Here is a 6,450-nt window from a genome sequence, read left to right as displayed (position 1 = left end):
CCGTCGATCTCGCCCACGGCGGCCGCCACCACCCCGCCGTCATCCTCGCCCACGGCAGCCGCCCCCTCCCCGCCGTTGTCCTCGCCCACGGCGGCCGCACCACCCCGCCGTCGACCTCGCCCCCTGCAGACGCCCTCCTCCATATCCTTCTGACCCCAAGGCTGAGGTCGTTCTCGTCTATCTCCCCTGTGGGTGCGCGTACATCGTCGACAAGCGTGAGGAGGGGTTACCATAGTTGCTTCTTCGACTTCCCCCATCTCACGTCCCCATTGCCTTGCCAAGTCTCTCACACTACTAGGGAAAACCTTATACGCAGAAATTTAGCAACAGCGCGGGTCAAAAAAGGGCGCTAGTGCTAGATAGCAGTAGCGATTGAGAAAAAACCATGCTACAGATACAACCTTAGCAGTAGCCCGTGTAGTGGCAAAAGTGCTACTACTAATATTCCCATTGCTAGAATGATAGGCTACACATAGCAGTAGCGGGCTTGGAAGAAGCGCGCTACCGCTAGGGCATAAGTAGTAGCGCGTTTCCTACGAAGAGCGCTACTACTAATGGAAATAAAATAAGATGAAAAACAAATAGAAAAGTAAATGTAAATGGAAGAAATAGAAAAAGGAGAAAGGAAAAAATAAAATGTAAGCAAAATAAATGAAAAAGCGAAAAAACAAAGGAAGGCATAGCAGTAGCGTGTGTTCGTAAGAGGCGCTATAGCTAACGTAGCTGCATCGCGTGTCCTAGACCCCCGCTATAGAAACAGAAAAGGAAATTGAAAAATGGAAGAAAATTACATAGCTATAGCAGCAACGCATTTTGTAAAAACCGCTATAGCTATCTTAGCTATAGCGTGTTTTGCTAAACGCGCTACCGCTAGGTTTGACTTAACCAAAAAACCGTTTCCCCCCGGCCACCACTTCTCCCCCAAATCCCTCGACCCACCCCGCCGCCGTCTCCCCGATTCGCCGTCGCCCCACTTCACCACCGTCTCCTGCCGACGTAGACGCCACCAGAGCCGTGCGCCGTTGACGCCACCGGAGCCGCCCCCAACGCCACAGAGCCGTGCGGCCTCATCAACGCCACCGGAGCCGCCGTCGACGCCAGCGGATCCTCCATCGCCACAACTGCCTCCCTCGCCGTCACCGGAGACGCCCCTGCCTCCCTCACCACCACTGCCTCCCTCGCCACCACCGGAGCCATCCTCTGTAAGCCTCCACCCCTCCTCTCTCTGTCATGCATAGGTTAGCTAGTTTAATTAGGTTAATATCTAGGTTAGGGCAAAAATTTGGTTAGGGCTTTGATAGAGAAGTAGTTAGGTTAACTAGTTTAATTAGGTTAATTATCTAGGTTAGTACAAAAATTTAGTTAGGGCTTTGAAAAAGAACTAGTCAGGTTAACTAGTTTAATTAGGTTAATTATCTAGGTTAATTAGTGCAAAAATTTATTTAGGGCTTTGACAGAGAACTAGCTGCGTTAACTAGTTTAATTAGGTTAATTATCTAGGTAAACTAGATTAACTAACTAGGTTAAATAGGTAGGTTAATTAGGTTCGTTGGATTAACAAGAGGTTAAGTAGGTTGGCTAGGTTAGAGGAAATTTTTATTTTAGAGCGTTAGGTCAGAAGGGTTAGAGAAATGGAGTTCCTTTGCAATTTAATTGGGTTCTATCTTAGGTAGAGAAGGGTTAGATATAATAATGTGTGTTTGTGTGAGAGATAGGAATAGCTAGATCAACATAATTTGGGTTCTGTCCTAGGCAGAGAAGTGTTTAGTGAGGTCATTTTGCAAAGGTTTTTGATTTTTGAAAAGACCACTAATTTTCAAGGAAAAGAATTTAGGAAATTTTTATTTTAAAGATGATCCCTTCCTAGACTTTTATTGTTGATTATATCTTTTTGTTGAAGTGGTCATGTTATATCTTTTCAATGAAGTTGTTCGATTGTGCCCAAGTGGCTTTGTTGTTTCCAGGGAATGATGCTGAGTGGCCTATGTTTTGCCGGAATGTTGATTCATTTCTGTTCCGGCAAATTTCAGGTTCTCGATTTGTCCACTTTTTGGCAAAGGTCATGCCGAAATTTTCCGTGAATTTCGGCATGACTTGTGCTACAAACTAGGACATATCAAGTGCCCGGGATTTGCCGCACCAGGAAGGAGTCAATGTTCCTGCAAAACAATAGACCTTTTTTATGTCATTATTCATTTTATTAGGTCTAGAATTAATTGACTAGATTTAATCATAGGAAACATGGCGAGCAACAATGAAGGACAAGGTTCTGGTGATTGCGACGACGTCTACCGGGTGGCAGACAAATTTTTTAGCCTTGCCGATGATCAACCAATGTTGTTGTTGGGCCCACCGGTGACATCAGGGACTGAGACCGACACGCAGACCGGTGCTGAGACTGAGACCGGCGCTGAGACTCAGACCGGCTTCGAGACCGGCACTGAGACTGAGACCAGCGCTGCCTCGGGGAGTGGAGCCGGTGTAGAACCAAAAGCAAAGAGGCAACGACTTCCTAACAAACTCAGGACTACTAGACTGGTGGTCACGGAGGTGGACAACCGCAATTTTGAGCCAAAGGCACCCGAGGAAGCGCGCTTGTGATACGGCAATCAAATAGGCTGCATCATATGGACAACCGCCACCATCAACGATGAGAAACTACAGAAGATAGAAAATATGAGGAGCTCCCTCCTAAAGAAGTTTCACCAGATATTCTTGTTCCCGGGCCAAAATGAGAAGGATTATGAAGATCTAGATGAGGACCCGGCAATGAAGAAGATAAACAAACACGCCATGACCAAGTTTAGCGACGCGTTGGCCGCTGGAAAAATCGAGTGAAAGCAAAGATCATCGACAAGGAACCCGACTCCGAGATTGTAAAGGATAATCCGACAATCACAGAAGAGAAGTTTCAAATATTCAAGGAGGCTTGCGAGGCCGAAGCTGCCAAAAAAAGTCTAAGTACATGAAGGGGCTTCAAGAGAGGAACATTGGGAGCCACCACCTTGGAAGCCATGGTTACGGCGGAAAGAGGTCCAAATGGGCCAAGGAGGACGCGGAAGCCACGAGTCTGGGCATCCCAGACCCATTGGCGGAGTTCACCGTCCCGCAGGAGCGTGACGTCCTTAGGGCCCGGCACCGTTGGGACCCAGTGAAGAAGGTTTATGAGACAAAACCGGTCATTACGGAGTTCATGAGACTGCTGGTAATTTTAGTTTCTGATCAATTCGATTGCACACGTTAGTCATATTTGTAATCGATCCTTGTGCCTTTTGCAGAGAGAGCAGCACAAATTGCGGCCGAAAGCGACTCGCTGTCTGAGGCATTGGCGAGGCCCAAGTGGGACACTCCATTCAACTGGGCATTGAACATACTGAAACGACAACCGGTGGATACTCGACCGTCGTATGGACGCGTGCACGGTGTCGGAGACGGCGCCACGTGGAAGAAGTACTACCGTGAGACCATGGAGGAGAGAAAGGAAAGACGGAGGTTAACTGAAGAAAACATCGACAAGAAGGTTGAGATTGTGGTTGAGAAGAAATCATCTCAGACAGTCGCAACAGCGGTAGCTGCCACAAAACAGGTGGTTGCAGATTTGTCTACTTCCTTGGTTCCGGCCGTTTTCACTTGGACAAGGCAAAATCTTGAAAAAAATGCAGAGGACTTTCCCCTTGCTGACTTCTTGGGGAGCAGCTCGACTAGCATTGCACCAGCACCGGCTCCCGCACCGGCTCCCGCACATGCTCCCGCACTGGCTCCCGCACCGGCTCCTGCACCGGCTCCCGCACCTGCTCCTGCATTGGCTCCCGCAACGGACGTGCCCGGCGGTACTTTGTCTTTGGCTGAGCTCGACTCCCTCACGGTATCTGTCACACCGGCCCCCTTCAATATAAATGTATAATCTCCCGTTTTCGTTGCCTGTCAGATGTCTCACATCACAGACTTTTCTTTGCAGGCTGACGAAACCCCGTGCACCATATTGTACACCATCGGCGACCAGAAGGTGGACGTGGGGAAGGCTACGATAATGGAGCCGAAGGAACCGTTGTTCCACAGCCGACCGATCCCCCCGAACATCTTCAAGATTTCCATGGCCAGTGTCAAACCGGGCCATAAGAATTTGCCTCCTCTAATACTAGTGGGGGATGACAACGAGACCACACGGCGACTTGGTGATTGTTGCAATGGGTGGGTCCTGTTATGGCCAAAGAGTCTGCTTCGTCTGGAGGCGGTCGGGAGCACACCCACGAGCACGCAGCCTCAGCAAGGTATGAACATCAACACCCCACCTACCCAATTAGCGTCGGGTGTCGGGTTGGGTGATAGCGGACGGGGTAAGGAGGAGGCTCCATTAGTCGTTGATGACGTTGCCATGGATGAGGATGAGGATGATGATGGTGCTGAACAGTATGTCTATACTGGCACCTCCTCAGGGTTTGATCGTTATGAGTCGGTGCCCGAATGGCCGTCTCAACGTATTATGGACGACCTTCTGGTAGTAAAGAAGTCTAGGAAGAGAGTGAGGAAAGGCAAAAAAGCTGATTCTATGATCCAGCCGCCTCAGCAGCCTCGGCTTCAGGACCGTATAGATATCCCCGACGCGGATAAATGGCATATCCCCGGTCAACCAATCCTACCTGCAACAGCGCTACAGGCTAGGTTCAGCGATCTAAGGAGACTTCTTGACGATGTGCTGCGGGTAGAGAAAGGCCTCATCGCCTCGAAAGATCCAGGATACCCACTCTACGTGGTTAACATTCCGCGGCAAATGTGGTACGTCGCCAGCTTCCCCACGGATAAGTTCTTCCTCCATTCGATTACATATTCGACATGTTTCACGTGAAGAAGCTGGATTTTACGTTTGTCAATTTGAAAGAAATTGTATTGAGAAGTAATCTCTATGGAGTTAGAGACGCATCCATTTGCTGCACATGAACTACATCATCGGGGTTGAGCAGATATCTCATATCTGTGTTGCTGACCCGTACTACATGCACGAGGGCTTCTTGGGAGTCTGCGCAAAGCACGGTGAATACGTGAGGGATTACATCGTCAGTTTCATGCTCGCCAATAAGGACAAGGAGGCGATTCTCGTGCCTTATCATCCCGTGTAAGTCATCTGCGCTACTATCCTTCCTTCGATTTCAATCATTCATTTGCATAGTGGAGGCTAATTAATTTGAGGTGTACTTATTTTGTGCAGCGGCGGGCGCGCCATCCTCATCATCCTCTACCCCCGATTCTCCCACGCTCTTTACTTGGACTCGTCGAAGAACATTCACAAAAAGGATTACACCCACATCAAGGATGTTCTTGACAGTGCTATGTTTTACTACCAAGCAAGGGGTGGAGAGGTCAGGGACAAGAAGAGAAGGGGCGACAGGGTCGCCTTCAGCCATAGGACCAACTTCTGCTGCATCCAGCAACCGAACGATTCTCTTAATGATGGATTCTATGTCCTACACCACATGCTGGAGTACAGACGGGATCACCAGAACCTTCGCATGTCACCTAGATCCGGCGATGCCCATATTCTGCAATGGGCAAAGGACATAGGAGATATCGAGGATCATCGACTTCGAGCTGAGTTCTATAACACCCAACGCGAACTTGCCCAAATCATCATGAAGGAGGTCGTAAAAAAAATAGGGATATTCTACGGAGAAGGACAAATGTCGCGGGAAGACGTACGAACATGGATAGCCTCTCAGCGTCTCGACATGAAGCCTTTCACTAAGCTCGAGGACTATCTCCCTGACATGGATGGATGGCACGACATGGTGGAGTGATTGTCGATATGTGTCCGTTTAGTCCATACTTTATGTATGACAAAACTTTGAGTTATGCACGGTGAAACTTTATTTGTGATGTAATTAAACCGTCCTCCTCCTCGACTAGTGAAAATCACTCTAGTTAGGGCATTTTGGGTACGATGAACTTTGTTATTTATGCTTATGATATGTTGTTTCTATTTTTGCCAAGTATGTCTCTTTCTGTTGCTCAACTATACATGTTGCATATAATCGACTCATGTGACGATGCATGTGCATAGATCATAGATGGCGAAGAAGTGCTACTCTAGGAGTATATATACGACGAGTGGCCGGAGTGTCAGGCCCAGGTGTACCAGTTTCTGGTTTCCGAGAGACATGCAGTAGTTAGTTTAGGTTCACGCTAATGCGAGAGAGGGATACGAACTCATGTACTCAAAGTGATAACTATTCTCGCGTATATCATTGTTTAGATGGATGACGACGTATTTGCAAGTAACCGAGACTTGTATCACTATTTTCGAGATGATGACGAGAGACCACTTTGTGTTGGATGATGATTATGATGATGACATGATTTGATGAGACTAATTGTATGTATATGCTATGATTACATTTGTATGTGCATGATATGCTAAAGATTATTGTATAAAGCCTATTCAAATACAAAACAAAT

The sequence above is a fragment of the Triticum dicoccoides genome, chromosome 5B (genome assembly GCF_002162155.2).
Source record: "Triticum dicoccoides isolate Atlit2015 ecotype Zavitan chromosome 5B, WEW_v2.0, whole genome shotgun sequence".
Taxonomy (NCBI): domain Eukaryota; kingdom Viridiplantae; phylum Streptophyta; class Magnoliopsida; order Poales; family Poaceae; genus Triticum; species Triticum dicoccoides.
This window is presented reverse-complemented; position numbering follows the sequence as displayed.